General features: G+C 39.8%; 1 long non-coding RNA gene across 2 annotated transcripts; it reads right to left on the bottom strand.

The window, feature by feature from the left end:
* Positions 1–10,903: 10,903 nt before the first annotated feature.
* LOC146544137 (uncharacterized) lies at positions 10,904–13,978 on the bottom strand. 2 transcript variants are annotated; one of them, XR_014883935.1, is made up of 3 exons: positions 13,560–13,978; positions 13,288–13,360; positions 10,904–12,849 (listed from the first exon to the last, which is right to left on the bottom strand). It is a non-coding gene; the product is annotated as an uncharacterized LOC146544137 (long non-coding RNA). The 2 variants fall into 2 exon arrangements; XR_014883936.1 differs by lacking the exon at positions 13,288–13,360 and having other exon boundaries at positions 13,560–13,642; positions 13,832–13,978.
* Positions 13,979–21,422: the final 7,444 nt, after the last annotated feature.

Genomic DNA, 21,422 nt, shown 5'->3' with positions numbered 1-21,422 from the left:
TTATGCTTCATCTATTATATACATTCCTATACATAATATTATGAAATATTAATTAGCAAGATCCTAATTAAGAATTTTCCAGAGTTTATTTACATATATTTTTATGATACTCAAGTCCTTCTGGAAAAGCAGAAAGTAAACGTGCTACTCGGGGCTGCTGTCCCCTTCATGCATTCCTCATGCCACACGTCAACTCCCTGCCAACAATGGAATGTCACAGCAAATAACTGCAAGGGAGAACATCTCTGACTAGCTATTCCAATACACAACCATCAGTGAAATGACCAACATGTTCCATGAAGTAACACATTTCCCCACAGGTAAACCCAGCAAAGATTCTGAGTTCAATCAGTCGACAACACCTGGAGATTCAAAGACTGTCTCGGAATACGCTCAGGCTCTACGAACCTTGTAACTCCTACAGCAGGGCCGTGACTCTGGCAGCAGTGAGCTGCCTCCAGGAGGTCAGAGCTTCCTGCTGCTGTGCTCACCGAGAGCCCGCCGTGGTCAGGAGCAGGAAGTCAGCGAGGCGTCACAGAAAAGTTCGTTAACCAAGCCGCTGAAACCCTCGTGAGCGGCCTGTCTGAGCCTGGCCAAAGGTTACTCTGCCTCCTGAAAACTCATCTAATCTGCCTTAATCTGCTGCGGACTTTCTGTTGTGTAAAACAGGAAGCTATGGCCACAGTGAAATCGAGCTAAAAGATCTTTCATTTTCTTTCATGCTTGTTTGACTCGGCTAATCTACTGTTTAATTGTTTTTATTATGGTGCATAGCACTTTGGTAATCCAAGAACTGATGGAGCATTCTGGCTTTGATAAGACATTTGTGACCACCAGGACTTGTTGAGAACATCAGTTCAGAACATTTCTGTTTGTTTTGCTACAGCCCTGCTAGCACACTATTCTGAGAGGAACACACCTTCTGAAAGTATTCGAGAACATGCAGTAAGAAAAAGGAACATTCCTGCTGCCAAAGGGTGCTAATTTTAAACACAGCTTGAAAATGAGCTTACTCATGAAATACTAACACAAGAAAATAACCTTTTTTGGGTTGTTATTTTTTTTTTTTTTCTTCTTTGATGGAAACTCTGAGAACCTTAATCCAGACTCCTCTTCAAACCCACCCGGAAGAAGCATTGGTTTGCTAAGTCCTCTGCTCAAGTGTGTGCAGCAAGGCTCTCTTTCTCTTTCTATCGTGTTTCTAAAGTGCCTCCCTCTCACCGGTTACCAGGCAACAGAACAATATTGCTCTGCATGCTCATCCAGCAATAACTGGCATTCTACTGTAGTTTCGCAGTTTCTCAGAGAAAATAAAGATGTCCTGAAATACTGTCTTGTGTGATGAGCAGCTACTGGCCAGAAGACATTTAAACATTTAAATGTTTACAAGGCCAATTTCTTTTGTCAGAGAAATTCAGAGAATGATAATAACCTTTGTCTAATGGAGGAGCTCCCATCCTAAGTAAACTTATAAGGCTAAAATAGACCACACTGCAGAAAAAAAAAAAAGCTGCTTCAGTTTTTATTTCAAACAATTAACAGCCTTTTAGATTCTATTAATACTCACATAAACCTTTTTCTTAAAATCAAGGCAAAAATAAAGCAGCAGCTAAAGAGTTAAAATACTTTTTGTCTGCTTTGAAAACTAAAATGCTAAAATGCTGCCTGTATGCCTGTATGAAGTCCTCTTTTATTCCTGTTTTATTTGCTGTTCTGATGTCAATAAAACAGTCAGAAAAGTTCAGCACTTTGCTGAAGATGCACCACTATTGAGAGCAACCACTGAAGATGGGCCCAGACTCAATCAAACCACATGCCATCACTGAGCCCAGATGACCACAGGAAGGAAGGGACAAGCCTCAGTCCTTCATATGGAATGAGGTTCAAGAAAAAGCTGATTCACCCTGACCCGAGTGACTCTGGGTCCTTTTGCGAAGATGTGATTCAGCTTCACATTTCACACTGTAGGTCAAATTCACCTCAAAGTAGCACAAAGATAAGAAATTGCTGTGCTGTTTTTTCACTTCCCAAAGAAAGGAAATATCTTTAATTATAAACAGATGTTCCACCTAGTCCCACCAAAACATACAATGTAGTGAATTCTTATTTTCTTAGTAACTAAAAAGTTATGCAGCTCAATCTCCAAAGAAGGACAGTAAATTATTCTTGCAGGTATCTGAAAGCAACATCAAAGGTGAAATCTCAGAATACTCAGTATTCTGTAAACATTTTTTGGATTGGTTAAGTTGTATCATGGTACAAGAGATTTCAATTTAAAATTATAAGGAGCACTTCCTTTTTTGTTACACTTGTCTTATACCCTTTTTTCTTATTTTAGATTTTTAAATGATTAATGTTTTTAACTTTGATAAAAATCTGTTCCCAGAATTATTTGAATTGTATTGAATTAAATGGCACAAAGGCAGTGCATCAAGATATATACGACAACTTGAAAAAAAATTGTTTCATTCCCCAGTGCTAGTGATGCACAATTGGTATGTATACAGCATTAAGATTTGTGGCTCACTTTCTTGAATCTAGGAAAGAGAAGTACAGCATAATGATGCATTCTCAATTTGTCTAGGTAACATAAATATCAATGCATATATTTGACACTGTTTACTCCAAAGGTATCATAGATGAGCATTGATACTGTACAATAAACACCTCAGTTCTGCTTCTAGCTCTAAAAGGAGGGACCAAATCCAAACCCTGGATTAACTTATTGCAGAATGGTTAAAGTATTAGCTGGCTGTTTCTTGTAGTGGACATACTATGTCTTGATCAAAAGAAAGACTCCAGTCTGCCCTGAAATATAAATAGCAATCACAAGAACTAGCACCTCGAGGCATGACCTGGCTTGTTGTTAATGGACATTTCTTGTACATGTACAGCTTCTTCTAACTGGACAGAAAATACCTTCAGCTTATTCTACAGTTTCTAAAATCTAGTACACTCAACAGTACTTACTGAACCTTATATAAAGTCCCCAAGTAGAAGGCAACAGCAGATTTTCTCTGGGAAAAAAAAAAAAAGGCAAACAAATCAGGTGGGATGACAGTGAGCAGAAAGAGGATGTGCTAAAGAAATCAACTAGATCCCTGTGCGTTCATTCCAAGAGTTGGGTATTTTCATAGAAGTCAAATTTTGTAAGGGGAAAAGTTCAAGTCAGGCAGCAGAGGGTGAATGGTAATACCTAGACTTCCCTGAACTAAACTTCCACTTTTTGTTCTACCAAAGTCATATTTGAGTGGTGCCACTGAATGATAAGGGAGAAACAAGCACTTAAAAATGAGGATTCATTTTATTATATATTACCAGTGCGTATTGAGTCCTTTTCACATGTACAGGCTCACAACTTACAATTCAATTAGTTTAAGCTAAGCTAAATGAAAAAATAGATTGTGCTATAGCCTAAAAAACAATCAATAGCCACTGTAAGATCGATGGTCTAAAAAACTATTGACTGCTCTTGTCACAGCCCATACTTTCCATTCCACACTAAATACAATTGTAGGTCGATATTTGCCAGATGTCTGTTGTAGTGTGTCCTTCACCTCGCAAAAAAATATCGGTTTTACATTTCATTTAAACAACTCCTGGTGTGCCAACATATTCCACTAAGAGCATGTCCTAGAAATCTCATTATTTTCCTTTTTTGGACTTTATGAGGGCAGTACTTCCCATGGCATTCATTAGTCTGTCCCACACTGTATGAATCTAGCGTTCATCGTTCTGACAGCAGAGTTGTGTAAAAATGGAACGAGAGGAAATCACCCAATCTATTCATGAAGAACCATTTCTCATCTTTAGATAGAGTTGACTATCAAGACTCAACACTTTACAGTGAGCAGGCTGCTCTTGCTTATTGATACAATTGATGAATCTCCTAAATCACCTCATTTTAAAAAAATGAAAGGCTAAACAACACATAAACTACTTTAGCAACCAAACTCCCAGTCTCCTCCAAATAGATTTGGTGCACTGACTTTGTTGAGCATGGAAGCGTTACCATTTCTCCATTGAAGGTAGATAGAAATTCTCACAGGCTGAGCTCAAGGGGCTGCAGGATGGACCAAGGCCGTACTGATGGGCAGTGGGGCAGTGACCCTGTGGGCAGGACTCCTCTATCCTGAGTCCTGTGAGAAGAATGGTGTAAGTGTTGCTGCATTGGAAGTGTTGCAGGATCTTGTGTTGTCAGAGAGGGAGAGAAGATTTAAATAGGTAATTTTTAGAGGCTGTCAAAACTGAAAAGTGTAAACATTGTTAACATTTCTTTAAAATTCTGGCAAGGAATGAAAGCTGCCTGGATGTTTGCCATTCTATAGTTGCAAAAAGGTTTAGCAAACCATATGCTGCCCTAGGAGACAGGTCCCAGCCAGATCCTCTCTGCTTATGCTCCAGAGAGAAGCACCAGCAGGCCTAGGAGTGCTGCTGCCATTTCCCAGCTCAGCACCACTGCTGCTTCCTGCTTCTGCAACAGAGTTTGAGAGATGTGTTGCACCAGGTCCTAGAGACAGTGAGTATAGCTGGTTTTGATGACAGAAGCATGGATGCTCCTCTTTCCAACTGTAAATGTCTCTTCTTTCCATTTGCATTTATGTGGTAGGTATTCGAATATCTATCTGATTATTAAGGTTTTTAAACAGAGTCTAAATTCTCTTCCCAGTTGATGTTGAATGAGAAAATTCTCTACAGAACAGTTCCCCTTCATCAGTATAATTCTGCAGTAATTTTCCTGGCATCATCAGCTCTACATCAGTGTGAAATGGGTGTAAGCAATTTCACAGCCAGATATTAGGATTTTTCACAAGTTTTCTGTAACTGTAACCAAAAACACTGTTTCAATGACTGCAGCGTAGACATTTTTAGCATGCTGTCAATGACTGCAATTCAACATGACTTCAAAAATTAAAACATCAGTTTCTTACATTTTGCTCTCTTGTCTTAGCAGCTCTGATGAATTTGTGAGAGTATACAACTGCAACTGAAAGTAAATTTGGCCCAGTGACGCAAAATGCCATTAGAATTTCAAAACAAGCAACATTTTGCAACAGTAACAAACATCCCCCAACTCCCATAAATTGCATATACTTGCACAGACTTCTGTTTGGTCTACAAAAAGTTTGCATTTTCCCTAAACTCCAAATGGCAAGGTCTGGATCTCCCATCCTCTGAACTGGAGGTCCCTGCATGCCTACCATCTCAGTGTTAATTAATTTGTGCTACTCAATCCCCTATCTCCTCAGTCCCATTTTCTGGGCCTTTTGGCCTGATGTTAATTACTGTGCCCTACAATTCACACTGGTACATTTTGTCTTGGACTTGAACTCTCTCTTATGGTGACTGCTCCAACCATACATGTAAGTCTTTCTCCTTGGACTCAAACTCTTTCTTATGGTGATTGTTCCATACATGTAGGTCTTTCTCCTAGAGCCCATATCAGACTCTCCTTGCTTTAACATCTGTAACACATAAGGCAACTATCAGCTTTATCATCCTTCAGCATCCTTTCTTGCTCACTGTCTGTCTCTGTTCCTCCTTCCCTTCCACGGATTCTCCACTCCTTCTTCATGTCCAGGGAAGAAACTTCAGGTACCATTCTCTCCTTCCCCCAGCCCTGAGCACAGGGCAGAAGGAGAAACAAGGCATTTTTGTGGAGGCTGTGGCACAGAGAGAGCTTACAAGCATTCAATGCCATCCTTGTAGATTAATGTCTTTTCCTAGTGGATGAACACGAGTTGGTTTGAACACTGCAGTCACACCAATAGACCAGCAATATTACTGCTACTATTTATAATCAAGATTTTTACTATATCGGGGAAAATATGAAGATCCTAGTAGTGACTTACTTAGGCACACTGGGCAGGGCTGCCTAGCTGGGCTAAAGAGCAACAGCACTGCAAGCTCCTGTTGGAATTTTCCTCCCCAGCTATTCTGCAGCATCTGTATGAGGCTGAGGACAATGTCAGCAGGAGGCTGACAGCGCTCTCAGGGATGATCACTGCCAATGAATGCCCTGGAGGCCTCCTGGCTTCCCTAGAGGCTACTTCCCAGCTGTGCGCTGCTGGTGATGTGTGGAAAAGCCACTGCCACAGAAGCAACCAGCAGGGAGATGGCAAGCAGTCTCAGGAGGACTGCAGCAGCAGGAGGGCCGCAGAGCATTGCACTTTGAGACAGAAAATCATGAGATGAAGGGAGGTAAAAATACCAGCCTCTTTCTTTCTACTTAAGTACTGTGCTCTTCCTCCCTTCTCCTCACTCCATTTTTAGGATAAATAGCTTCCATTAAAGGATGACAGCACTCTATCAGTGCTCTTGAAAAAGCAGACCCCTGTCACCCTTGCCAGCATGGGCACACTGCCTGCAGGAGCTCTGGCTTTGCATCTCAGGCATGGTCACAGTCATATCACAAGGACAGCTGGGCCAGGACTGCTGACTCAGAGCATGGTTCAGCTCCCATAGCTGCACAGAGAGGTTAGACTGGCTTGTTCCACGTATCACATCTGTTTGGGAACCTGGCACCATGCACTGTCCCTGTGCAGAGAGAAATAGGAATACAGTGTATAAAAAGAGCCACACAGCATGGGCATAGATAAGGAATCCAGGCTTGGAGATAACACCAATGTCCAAGAAAAGGATTATTATCTACCAGAGGAGAAATAGCAAGCCTTCGCAGAAGGCAACAGGAAGAGGCAGTGTCTACATGAGGGGAACCAGCTCACAGTTTGCATTTTCCTGTTAGAGAAATCTAATATGACCTCTAGAAAGACACATAGCAGACCTTTCTCTTCCTCCGGCAGGTTATTACTCTCACAATCAGCTTCACAAGCTGAAGCCTAAATTGCAGTAGTATGACCCAAGCCTTTTTAAAAATAGCCTACCAAGGTCTTTTCTATTTGATTACCACATCATAGAAATTTCAAGATGCACATTTTTGGGATTATAGTGCCAAGAAGCTCAGAATCTTAGCTACCACAGTCAGCTAATACCATTACTGCAGACGGCTGTATTTCAAAGAAAAATACCAGCAACCTGTTTCAAACAATGATGACTTGGAGAAGCCTGAGAAATCCTACAAGAATATGATGCAGAATGCTGCAGATATCACCATCATATTTTTTTAAATTAAATTAGGATTAGCTGAAATTTTATTTAAAACATGCAAACATTTTCCATTATGTACCTTGATGATGTGGAATGTACGTATAAAAGATTCTTCAGTGAGCAATAAGAACCAGGATTTTGCTAGTGAACTTCTGAACTTCTATTACTGTGTTGGTAAAGGCAGAGAGGCAATGTTAGGAGGGGTAGACACTGAGTGTAAATTCTTTCTTTGTGAGGCCTTTTGAGGACAAAACAGTCATGAGAAGTCTATCCCATGCCTTCCCAGGCAATTTGTGCTCTGAAACCAACCAGGAAACAGTCCCAGCCAGTATTCAGGCAGATGCCAAGAACAAATATATTCAGTTAAAGAAAATATGTTAACAGTGCTTTAATTTCCAATACGTGTAATCAATATGTAGGCAAGCCAACAAAAATATGGCTGGAGATGCCACTGGAAAAGATCAAGTATTGAGCTATTCAAATCTACCCTATGTGTAATATCTCGTAGTGTGGTGAAGTTATTTTTTTTGTCTGTAATTCCAGACAATTACTGTGTCACCAGCAAGCTTGGATTTGAATAAGACTGAGATAGAAACCATGGTATTCCTTTTATTTTTGTTGAGCTAGAGAACACTTCTGCAAGCAAGAAATGACTCTACACCACTGGCAAAGTCAGGGTGAATCTTCCCCCTAAGTAAAAGCCTCAAATATATTTAGACATGCAAAATAGTTGTGAGGTGGCAACATCACTAAACATCCTGATGCTGAAGGATGTCTCTGACAAATTATAGCTCAGTAATTTATTACAGAATGAAATATTCTGTATAGCTTTCCCACTTGTAGTGGGAATCATGAAAGATTTCTACAGTTTATTTGAGAAGTTATTTCAAACCTGTAAATGAACTGTAATTTTTAGCAAGTAAGTGCTATCATCAATTAGTTTTTCATCCTCTTCTTCTTTTGTCTTGTATCCTGTTTCTCTTTACTGCCTTCTTATCTTCCATGTAGCTTTTCTCTAAATATATTGGTAGAACACGTCAGGTGGGAGAACAATAAAGTAGGTGTTTCTAGCCTGACAAAAGGCATGACGGGCTAGAGAATCCAACACAACCCCCTATGCATCAAGCCTATATACTCCAGTTAGGTTATGCCTAACAAAGATGCCTGTTCTTCAATTTTTAGTTTTAGTGCTCTTTCTCTATACTTTTTTTCTTCTCCATTGAGCTGAAATAACTCATAATGCTGGACTTAGGAGCCATTTCCTCCCCTATGAGAGCCATCAGTCAAGAGGTTTTGTTCATTTTCTTCTCCTTTTATTACATGATTTTAAAATATAGTAATAAATTGTAGCATAACTTTAATATTCACCACAGGCCAAAAAGAGCAGCAGTGCATTTTACTGGAGCAGAACCTATCTCCACAGATATTATAACTAACAAAGTACTGTATTACAAAATCTACAATCTGGGATTTGACTTAATAGGTTGGGAATGTTGTTTAAACAGTTAAGATATTGACTATTTCTCCAAGATAGATTATGCAGAGAATTCAAATGCTATTTACTCTTGCCTTACAAAAAGTCTGGAGGGTGTCTGATAAAATATGCAATTTATTTATTGTATTTAATAATATTTTTTCATATTTTTTCAGTAGATTCCCACTTCCAGATCATTGTAGAATTGCTCCTTATCCTTCCTCCTACTGTCCTTATCTGCCTTTCCCACTCCTTCACTTATTTTTAAAAACCTCCTATGTTTTCCAGCACCCATGCTCTCTCTCCCTCCAGTCTCCATAACTTGCACCTTTAATTTTCCAGTATTTTTGGTTTTTTTTCTTGATTCTTTTGACATCTAGGATCTTCTCTACTACTGTTACAGTATATGACAACTTTTCTTCTGTATTTTCCAACCATCCCTACCCCCACCCATTATCAGAATTACCTTAACTCTCTACCTGCAGCTTTGACTCACACCAATAACCCTTAGAATTTCTCTCTATCTGCTATTCCTCAGAAAGATTTCTGTACATCCTGCATACCCTGCAGTCTTCTCCTATTCGGCCTCCTGCTATTCATTCAAACTCTTGAAGCTCGTCCAGTTTCTGCTGTATACTCTGGTTCTTTTTGCTGCCAGAAAATGGTGGTGTTCTCATATTCCTGGGCAAGGACATAACCTCCATTTCCTATCTCACTTCCTGGATACCATTCACCATGAAATTTCTCTGTCCTTTATACGTAACTTCTCTTTTGCCCCAGCCTTAGCAGATCTTAGATTTGTGCCTTGCTTTCTGACTTCTAGAGATCCAGGTACCACAGTATCATTTACCCATTACCATTATATTACCCATTACCTGCCTATTTTATGTATAACTAATCCAACCTCAAAAATAGATAACCAGTGTCTTAGGCAACTTAGCTCTGACTCCCTTCAGAGTATGAACCTGCTGAGAGATGGTTTTCTCTACAGAAATTGTGTACAGGTCATTGAAGAATAACAAATGACATTTTCACTCTGTGGAAATTCCAAAAGTTATGTCTGAAAATCCCATTCAATTTAATTGGTGTTCTGTAGTGTTTTGCATTTAAGCTAACAATAAAGACTTTTGTCATTATGTTGGCCAGCCAACATAGCTAAAAGAAATAACTAAGCTCTTTTCTCTGAGTAAATTGCTTTCCTTTCTTTCCTCATATATCAATGCTTGTTCCTTATAAATACAAAAGATATTTTAGGAGATAACTGTTCTTTTGGTCACTTCTACTCAGGGCCTTGAATTAAATTTTGATCATCATTCCCTTCCCATGTCCTAAGTCTCTAAATCCAAAAGTCAAGCTTTTCTTTTCACCTCATAGGAATGCACACTCTTAAGGTTGTACACTTAACCCTAGGTTCAGAGAGTTAATTCTCCACTGGATTTTGTTTGAGATGTCAGAAGTTTTAGCTAGCCTAGCTGTTTGCTGCTTCTTTAGAGAAGAATTACTATTTCTTTAGAGAAGAATTACTAATTACTATGACATTTGCTTCAAAGGGAAGCAAGTAGCTGTATTCCTAGATATAGGATTACCTTTGATATTCAAGGAAAAAAAGAGCATTTCACTTGGGCTTACAGTCTGGACTTGAAAGTGAGACTGTATTTATGAGATGCATTAAGCTCCACTCCTGAGTACTCTTAGTCTGAAAGTCACTGCAAAAAAATCTGAGAAGGATAAAGTTCTGAATCTCTCTTCCTTCTGGAGCACAGTTATGATTTAGGATCAGCAAGCAATCCAAAACAAAACAGATAATTCAAAAAGAACATCAATGATTACAAATGATTATGGTTACATCATACATAACATATTTGAGTTCAAGATGTTACTTCTCAGTGAAAGCGAATTCTGTATTTTCCCCTAATCATTTCTGAAGAGATCTTATCAAACTGTCTTCATTATGGACAGATGTTAATCTCAGCTTCTTAGAAATATGCCTGTAACAGTAACCAGAGATGAACTCCGTTATTTTCCATAATGAAAATAGGAATGGAAATTCTAAAGTAAAATCTGCCCATCCTTTCTATCATGATAACCTCTGCTTATCATTCTTTGGGATCACTTCTTTTACATTAGGAAAAATCTCCTGTAGCTCACAAAACTGGAAAGATCTCCAAATAAACCTGGTTAGAGAACTCATTTCCTTCATCCATCTTCCTTCCCTTTGATAACAGCAGCAAGGAGAGGTGTGATTTAACACAACAGGTAGCTAAGCACCACACAGCTGTTTGCTCACTCCTCTCCTTCCCAGTGGGATGGGGGAAAAAACAAAGTAGAACTCATGGGTTGAGATAAAACTATTTATTAAGACAGGGAAAAGGAAAAGAAAATAGTTATGACTATATATATATATATAAATGTATATAACGTGGTGCACAAGCAATTGCTCATCACTTGCCAATTGATGCCCAGCTGGACCCTGAGCAGCAGAATTCCTAGTCCCTTCAAAACTCCTTCTGCATGATGTCATATGGTATGAAATATCCCTTTGGCCAGTTTAAGTCAACTGTCCTAAATTCTGCTCCCTCTCAGCTCCTTGAGCCCTTCACTGTGGCCTTAGCAGAAAATATAAACATCAGTGTGTTATCAGCCTTCTCCTAGAACCAAAACAGCATCACACCAAACATTCTGAAGAAATCAGTTCCGTCCCAGCTGAAACTAGGACAAGAATGAAGCAGTAACATTACTAGATTGTCTCTACGGCATGCATACATTTGAAACTAAGCAATCCTCTCCATGCCAGTTACTCTGTCAGGGGGCCAGCTACATAGCACAAAGTGATTGTACTCCATTAAAGAGCGTGACTGATTATTTTCATTACTGTCTATATGGCATGTAGCATGCTGCTGCCAGCTTTTAAATTCTAAATGTTGAACAACAGTTTTGACAATACTTTATTATTGGAAGAACAATCTGATCTTCTTGGAAATATTTCCTCCTTCCCTGCTCTACAAGACACTCATAAATAATTTCAATACTTTCAGTACAGAGATATCAAAGTGCCCTTTCAATTAAAACACATTTTTACTAGCTTGAATGATACTCTGGATACAATTTGTTTTTATAGCTCTGTTTTGAGGAATATGGTAATCTGAAACTACAAGGGAGGAAATATCACTGGTTCTTAGAGCAGCCAGAGATGAAGCGCATTTCAGGGTCAAATGGTCTTAGTTAATACTTGCAATAATTTCATTTATAATTATTCTCAATGCCTGAGAAATATCTGCATAACTAGGAAGATGATGGTTTTGTGGTTGATCAGAGCTTCTGAAGTTCTGCTTGTTTCATTGTGTTGTGTCTGGGACTCTGCTAGCAAAGTGAAAGCTGAAATTTGACAGTGCAGAATATATGTCTGGTGGAGACCTTGACAAGTGAAATTTGTGTGGTACAAGTTATGAGAAGTAAATGTAGCTGGAATTCTCCCAAATTTGTTTTCATTATGCACATTGCCATAGACATTTGAGATCAAATACTTTCCAATTCACAGTATCAGACCATTATTTACAGAGCGGATCTGTGCACAGACTTTTACACTTACTATGAGGCACAGACACAGACAAAAGAAGAAGATACATTTAATACTCTTCAAATTGAAGGACAAGGCTTGTTTGACATTCCAGAGATTGTATCAAGAGAATATCTCTAACAACCTGTATTTCCTCCTTTGATTTCTTCTCAGCTGTCCAGGGCATCAGCCCTCAGCACTCTGTATCCAAAGGGATACAAACATGTCATAAGCTGCCAGGACCATGTACCAAATAGGTATAGTATCCCTTACTGGTGGGAAAACGTTACGGATTCTCCATCCCAACAGCTTCACGTGGCTGAAAAATAGCTTGGTCATTGAATCAACAGAATCTTTCCCCTCCAAAAAAATAAATCTGATTTCCACTTCTGCATCTTCCAATTGTTTGCATTGTATGACTTCAGGTAATCTGAGCTAGATTCTGCCAAGATTTGCCATGATATGCACTAAGAGAAGGGGTAAACAGCAGATGAAGAATGTTTTCTGGGCTTATGAATATACAGTGAGCAGCAATAGAGGATGCATGACCCTGAAAGGCTCTTCAGAAATGCTCAGTGGGATGAGATGAAGCAGGTGTAGTGAGTAGATCTGTAGTTGGGCCAGCTGCCTGCATACAAGGACTGGCTGGGACACCAGAGGCTGCTGGGGAAACATTCAATGCTCCTTAAAAAGTGATTCACGAAGGACACAGCTACAAGATAGAAAAGGATGTGAAAATTTTGTGAATAATTGTCCTGTCCAGGAGCAACTGTCATTCTTCTCACAAAGCTCAGGAAGATATTAAAATAAGAAGGAACAGAAGTACAAGAAAGAAAACTGACCCTATTGTAAACCTGATTACATACACTTACTTAGGTTAGAGCAAAGAAGATTAAAGCAAGACTTCCCAAAAGCTTGTTCAGAAATTGAGTGAAAACTTTTCCTCCCTGTGGTACCAAATTGTATTTACACAGAGACTCTAAGATGGTATAGTTATTTTAGAGACTGTACAAGTACTAATGAGGAAATCATTTTTGCCTCAAATAACTTCAACCTACTGTTGTTTATAACTGATAAAAACAAAGGAGAAGAAAACAAAAGTAGGATAGAAGTACAACAATTGCACAGCAAGTGAGCAGCATGATCTGACCTTGGTGTTAGTTATGTTGGAATAAACCTGAAGTGTCTCCACTTCAGTCAGAAGTCCTACACCAGGCTGAGAGCTGCATCAGTGAAAAGAAAAAGAAAATAAATTCTGAGATTTCTGGATATGAGAAAGCCACAAAAGCATTTTGTGCCATAGAGAGAGGAAAAGAAGCTTAAAAATTACACAGGATGGAAAAATAGGATGCTGACACTCTTCTAGGATACATTTGATAGTACTTACGGCACATCAGCAACCTTTCTGTGAAGTGAACCTACCAGAGCTCAGAAGGAAGCTTCATGCAAGTATACTGGAAAACAATCTTCTCAGTGGAAAAGTTGCTTGTTTGAAGTCCATCAGGCTTGGGAAAAAAAAAAAAAAAAAGAAGAAGAAGAAGAAAAGAAAGAAAAGAATATACTAGCAAAGCAATATTCAGCACAATGTTGAGAAGGAACTACACAAAACTGCAGCTCAGCAGTCTTGGATTCTCCCCATCCTCCTCCTCACACATTCTGCAGGTAGCTCCCTTACAAAGTCTATGCACATCTACCTGCTGCTGGAGAAGCAGGGAGATTTCACCTGGGAGAACTCACAGGAGAGAAAGATCAGCAAGGACTCTCAAATTCCACATGCCTTTCTCAAGGCAACCAGCCCATCCCAGCTGGTCACTCAGCCTGCAAGCACCTTCCACCCAGAAGGCTGGGGAAAACACAACTTCTTGTTGTACACTCAGGCAAGTATTGCCCCGTCAATGACTCATTGGCTTCAGGAAGAAAAAAAACCTTATCTCTAGACTTGTTTACTGTTTTGCAGGGCAGTACACTGCACCACCCAAGTCCAACTGCTCACCCACAGTCTTCCATGTGACAATGAGCCAAGAAATCGCTTGGCAGCCGGAATGACATGTAAGACATCTCTACCTGTTCGAGTTTCACTTCTGATTCTTTGTGTTGTTTTTTTTTTTTCTTCCATTTTTAATTAGGCAAGAACATAATGGGGAAAAATACAGAACCAGAAATACAACAACCAGGAGTAAGCACAATCAGCAAAACAAAGCAGAGCAATGGGACCATACAACAGAAGGTTTTAAATTTCTTCCTCTGTTTTGACCAGTCATAAAATGAATATGTGGCCAAATGAATATGAAGAGCTTCAAGATGGGTATAAAGAGTAATTCTTAAATTTTAATATCCTTCTGGTACCGTCTGATTTAAGATGGAGAGGAAAAACTATTTCCTTTTTTTCTTCGCTGGTTAGGTGAGAATCACCAAATTAGGCAGATTGCTGTTTTCCTTTTATTTTATTCCGTTGTAACTAGAAGAAGAAATCAATAGATAGACACTAAAAGGTACATCTCAAGAGAAAGTTAGCCAATTTATTATTGACTCACCTACAGTTTTGCTTTTTGTAGTTGCTGTTATTGTTTTTCCAACAGATTTGAACACAATCTTGGCAGCAAATAAAGAGTCATCACAGTGACAGAAAGACAACAGGAAACAGCTTTCACTGGGCAGAGGTCACTGTGTAATATAACACTGCATTATATTCTCAAGGACTCACTGAGTGTTTGAAACAAATGCAGAATTTGCACTCTATCTTCACCTTTAGATAACTAAAGTCAAACCCATAAAAAAATTGATTTTAGAATTTGTATAAGCATATTTACATATTTGATTTCAGTAATATAAATACCTAAAGTTCATGTTCAATCATTTGAAACTTTTTGCCTATGATGCTAAGGACTGTCTTCCCACTGGGAAACTATCCATCAATGTCCACATCCAATGCCAGACCTTTAGACACTGTTGGAATGAGTCATGAGTGGCACTCACGCTGTACAAGTACCAGTACAATGCATTGCCTACCACACAACACTCCTTAGTTTTTCTGCAGAGGAATGATTTCATCTGCAGTACCTCTGCTCTCTGTCTGCTGGAATCACTCTCTGCATTAATTCATTTAATATCTCCTAACAGCACAAGTGCCCTCACGTCTCACTTTAAGAAGGACAAATGGCCCTTTAAAAACAGGTGTCTGGCCAAAACTCTTAGAATAATTGCAAATGTTATCCCATAATTTAAATAAAGATCTTTAATAAATAAGGTTGTTTGCCCCATGTATCAGAAAGACTACTTACCTGTAAGATAGGAAAGGCTAACTTATCGTGCTAGTTAAATAAACATGCATCATGTATTCACATTTAACATTTTTAATTACAGAATTATTAGAATCTGTAGTATTTGCCTCCTAAATTAAATAGTATATTTTTTGTCACTGGTATAACCTGAAAGACCAAAACCATTTAAAGCCTCTGCCCAAACTTGATTTTGTGTTGCACTCAAGTTTAGAATTAATTTATTGTTCTGAGTGAAACATATCTTCATTATAGATTCAACCTTCCTTTTCTTGTACAGATCTGAGTATTTATCAGGATTAACTAGATTAATCAGATCACTATTTGTTTTAACAGATAGGAGTTTGATTTCATAGAATAATAGAATCACAGAATCATAAACGTCAGAAAAGACTACTAAAATAATCTAATCCAACTGTCAGCACATCCCCACCATACCCACTAACCATGTCTCTCAGTGCCACATCCACATGGTTCTTCATAATATTGTACTCCAGACCTTTCACCAGCTTCATTGCCCGCTGAGGTTGAAAACACTATCTGTACTTTCTAATCATGTTTTTATATACATGTTAGTATTTTTAAAGTGCAAAATACCTGATCTTTATACACATAAAAATCTGTGTCATCTACAACCCATTCATCTAATCCCTTAAAATGCACAGCACTGAAATTCCAGGTGAATCAGTATTTCAAATTGCATTCACAGACACCATGGGTTAAAATCTGTACAAGGCATAGTAAATTCAGTAGCCTGGTTATCCAGAGTAGCACCTCTTTTAAAATGCTGCTGAAAGAAGTTGCAAATAGACATCTATTCTCAGTGAACAGACTGAGACATCACTCTTCCATGAAGCTCCATGCACGGCCATGGTGGCAGAAGGGTTTTATCAGCCAGAGCTCAATCCACCAGAGGCAGTAGCCTCGATCATGCTATGACTCTGACTAAGCCAACATCACCCCCTTCCCTGCCAAACAGGAGTCACCAGGCTATTCCCAAAAGTGGTCAATTAAAACTGCTCATTTTATCAAGCTTTCTGATTCCCATTAATAAATACGACTTACAATGCGTAGGAGTTTCAAAAGCATTTAAATTGCATAGGGACTCTAAATTTCACCTTGCCTAGACTTCTCTTTCTACAGATTCTGCTTAGTTACAATGCTTTTAAGAAAGAGGAAGTGACAGGATTCTCTCTTCTGTACTTTTGGTTCTCCACATGAAATTCTGAATAAAATATGTTCCCAAGAGTTTATAGCAACCTCCCTTTGGGGGCCAGTTACTCACAACTTCCTTTCCCAAGCACAGCACTGCCAACAGAAGATATTAACATCAATCAGAATTTCTTAGACTATTCAGTGTGTTAGTTGATGGTATCTGAACTGCTCTGAAGTACCGCCTGAGCCTACAGGCACTGCCTTGAAGCATCCACACCAGCTCCATCAGGGGGCAATGAACCCCCACTTTCTACCCAGGAGCATTATCTCTTGCTGCTAGAGCTGCTCCATGCTGTACTCACTACCCAAGATTTTCTGAGGCGGAATACTTGATTCAATACTTTTATTTCTCTCCTGCCTGATATTTAAATAAGGTGTTATTTCTCCATAATCTGCATTCTTCTAATGTAAAAAGAAGAAAAGGCATGGAACCACTGGCTATTTAATATGACAGCACTGCTTTCTCAAACATTATTTTCCATAGTAGATATGTGCATAGTGTCATTTCCACAAGGAAACAGCTTGCTACAAGAGCATAACCACCCTGGAGCTTTGCTCTGTCTATCTGTCTCTTTGAATTCTGTGGATGTCCGATACCTCTGGTACCAGTTTCCAGTGGTAGGATCATATTGGCTTATTTAACCCCAGGGCTGAATGAACTGTAAGTACTAGAAACCTGTGTTTCATATGTTCTGTTCTCTAAAGCAGAAATGCCAAGTGTGATTCAGAGCTTAAGTTCACATATTTTAATAGTTCGTTTCTTATTTTGATATTCCACAAACCTGTAAGACTGACAGTCATGGCAACCAATATTTCACATTTCAGTTACAGCAGCTGTACTCTGCAAACTGCTTAAATTCATGCCCAATAACCTATGGCCTGCAGCAAAACAGAACATGCTTAATTGGTAGACAGAAATTCCTGAAAGATTTAGCAACAATCTAAGTCATTAATGTGCCTCATAGACTCAGCTTAAAGCACTGTTGTTCGGATAGTATTGGAGCTTGAAAGAACCACCTACTTGCAGAGGTGGAAAGGACTGGGCAAAGCTGGCCTTGGAGCAAAGAATGCACTATTTGCCTTGAACATAAATCAGTGAGAGCATAAATGAGAGAGGGGCAGCTCTAAAGACCACAAGTAGGAGGGAATGGAGGCTGAGGCCAGCTGTCTGTGGCAGATAGGACAGATCCCTGTTGAGCAGATAAAACAAGCCCTGCATAGCACCCAGGAGCTCAGGGGCTCAGCTGCCAGGGCTCAGGGCCAGCTTAGCGATAGTGCAGCTGGTGGCCTTGAGTGGGAGGGTTGAAGGAGACCTGAGTAGTGGCTGCCCAGCTCTGCATAGAGCTGCCCTCATGCTGGGGGATTGCTCCTGGTCCCTGCTCACAATGTGCTAAAACTGTCTCACAGTCCAACCCAGAGCCACGGAGCTGGAAGTGGTAGAGAAGAAGGCACGAGTATCATCCAGGACAAATCCTGATGTGTGAGGTGCATAAGATCTAATCCAACCGCACTTACACACAACTTTTCTAATCGTAGGTAGGCAGAGCATTAACTTGCAGTACCTTTTGCTGCTGATAGGCACTTTTTGAAGTGGTGTGTCAAGAAGGAACCGCTCTTCATCTTTACTGGTGAATATTAGTATTGAACAACAGAAGGGATTCCCTTGCCCTCTTCCTTTTAAAAACCAGCTGGTGAGTGGGCTCAAAGCCTTCCTCCAGTCGGCTGCGCAACTGCCAAATGGCAGCAGCAATCAGCTGCTGTGCAACACATGGAGCTGAATTACTTTTTCAGCTTGTCTCAACACATCCATACCTGTTCTGCACTAGGAGGCCAGCAATTCCCCCACTGCCAGCTTGGACTCTTCTGCTTGTCTCTGCTTCATGGATTCATCTTCCTGTACATTAGAACAACTTAGAATTTCTGTCCTCATTCTTTCAGAATCAAACCCCAATATACTTGATATTTGTCCCTTAAATTGTCAGATTTGGGAAATGCTGCTATTGTCACTCTGTGGTGATATCTTCAGGACTTTTTCTAAGACCTTAACCTCACAAATAATTTGGTTAATCAAACTTCATGTTTATTTGTTTGTAATCAGTTCAGTGTAAACAAGCTCTGAAAACTGTTGCACTGAACTTAGAACAGGTTGCCCAGAGAGGCTGTGGATGCTCCCACCTTGGAGGCATTCAAGGCCAGGCTGGATGGGGCTTCAAGCAACCTGGTCTAGAGGGAGGTGCCCCTGCCCATGACTGGGGTAGGAACTAGGTGATCTCATAGGTCCCTTCCAACCCAAACCATTCTGTGATTCTAATTTCTCCCAGATGCTGAAGGCAGTGCGTCTACCACCAGTGGAGTTTATTATGAAGTTGCAGCCTGCTTATAAACAAGTATTTGTAGATGAAAACACTGAGAAGATTTTGTCAAGTACTCCCTGACACCAATAGCTTATGCTCAGTTCTGCACAATGCCAACCTCTCGTATGCACAGACATGAGCTTTTCTATGCCCACTGATGACTACTAGAGCCCAACTCAGCTGTGCCTATAACCTTTCACACATAAGTGCTGCTGTCCAGATTTCACACTTCTGCACAAGGCAGCTTCCTTCCACAGAGAAGGAGACAGGCAAACATTTCTCCATGAAGCCTGCACATGCTCTCACTGTTCAGAGAGACTCAGGCATCACCCATTCTCCTTCTGCTGATTGTGGTTTTTCTAATGAAGCTGGCACATCCCCTGCAGCTGCAGAGTGACTTGCGCACTCCACTCCTACTTACAATTAACAGAGCCCTCCCTATCTGCTCCGAGCTGAGGCCCGCTCCACTCCCCAGAACTGCTGCCTGCCTCACTGGCCAGACGGTGCATGGCTGGAAGCCGCCTGCAAGATTTATTTCTGTGTCTGGGAGAAGTATCTCACTGTGCTGTCCCAGTCACAATCTGTGCTTTTTAATAAGATCTCAGCCCTCCTTCCCTAGCTGCAAATCTGGCTCTTCTGCCTCAGATCAGTCACATACATTTCTCTCTGCCATTCCCTTTGTGTTCTTTGCTTCTTTGTTTCCACTCACTGCAATTTCCTAAAATGCTCTTCTCCCGAGTTCAATCAAAGCTGCGGAATAAAACAAATCTGTTTCACCCAGCGTGTGACTTGGAATTGACATTTAACTTCCCATTTAACAAATTAATAAAAACAACTCCATGATTCGCAGAAGAGCTCCAGCCTTCAAAGAATGAGCAGTGAGATCAAGTGCCCGAAATGAAGACATGACAGCCTGATAACTGGATGTGTAATCTGCACAGAGCCTAACATTTTCTTGCCTAGAGCAGAAGACCAACAATGAGCAACAGAACTGTCTTTGGATGGGCAACCTCAGTGGGTCTTCTGGATGTGGCACATTTCACAAAAGTCTAAAAAATCTTGGTGTATATATTGGAACAGAGCATATTAATTCGTATGGAAATGAAAATAAAATAAAATAATCTGCTTCTTTTTCTATTAGCCGTTTGATAGCAAAAGTGATATTTCTGCAATGAACAAGAAATAATCAAAAATTAACGTAGAACCACAAGAGCTGTGTGCTCCTGCTCTCACTGCATTGCCTCTGGACGTACACCCCATAGAAAACCAGCAGGGTATGCTCACAAGGCAGCCTCAGCTTGGTGGTCTGAGGAATGCAAACAATTTTGTAAACCCACTAACAAACCTGAATCAACTTTTGATGTGTTATTATCTTTGAGAATGAAAAACCTGCAGTGAAAATCTGGTTGCTCTTATTTCACATTCACAATCGTTCTGTGCAAATTACACAGACATAATGTCTTCACCCGAAATTACTTTTCACTCCTAATTTTTTTTTTCTGCTGCTCTCCTATTTTCTCTTTTCTCAAACCATATTTTATTTCAGGATCGCAGAAGTTCAGTCCGTGCAAGTGTGTAATGAGGACATTGAGACTAAGTGTAATTAAAATCCTTCTAAGTAAAATGATTCCATATTCAATTAATAGAAGCATACTCAAAACTCTCTCTTGATTTTTAATCTATTGACAGAGGCAGCTGCTACTTCCAGTGGTCTTTTGTATGCATTGACTCTTCCAGTCAGCAGTATTCCATCAATAAATGCACGCATCTGTCATGCTCTGATTAAATAATGAAACTAAATTATCTGAATTCTATCCCAAACCTTCTGTGCAATCCAATTTAAATTTTATGTTCAATAGTCTGAACTTCAGACAGCTACAATTAAGGCAAATGACCATTAAAATTACATCACTGCTTTCAGGTAGGAAAAAAGAATCCATTTTATTTACATATCACAACAAATCCCTCTAGACTGACCTACAGTTTGTTTTGTCAGCTGCAAACACATTTAGAGGGAGCTCAGTTAGTTAAAGCAGGCAGCATCCTGCAAGATGCAACCACTTGATTTTGCTCTGTTTGTCTGCTAATTAGCATACTGGAGACAGAAACTCAGCTGGGATTTCCATCTATCATCAGAGAAATCATCACATAAACAACTGAAATCATGCTGCTTTCGAAAGGTACGCAAAACAATCATTGAAAATACTGAAAAATAGCTTACAGCAGTAGAATGGGAGGAGGTCTGGGCAGTGTTTTTCAATAGACGGAGTCGGAGGCATTTTTGTTGTACAGTTTGCACACTATATCATATCAGGTTTACTCACTTTGGCTCCAGTTATCTCTTCTCATAAATACTTCTCTTATCCACTTCATACAAAAATGGTATGTATAGATAGCATAACAAGTTGTAATTAAATAGAAACTGTAATACTGAGCTT

Source organism: Meleagris gallopavo, chromosome 6, assembly GCF_905368555.1.
Source record: "Meleagris gallopavo chromosome 6, MGAL_WU_HG_1.1, whole genome shotgun sequence".
Classification (NCBI taxonomy): domain Eukaryota; kingdom Metazoa; phylum Chordata; class Aves; order Galliformes; family Phasianidae; genus Meleagris; species Meleagris gallopavo.
Note: the sequence above shows the minus strand (reverse complement) of the source record. Positions and strands in the feature narration are given on the sequence as shown.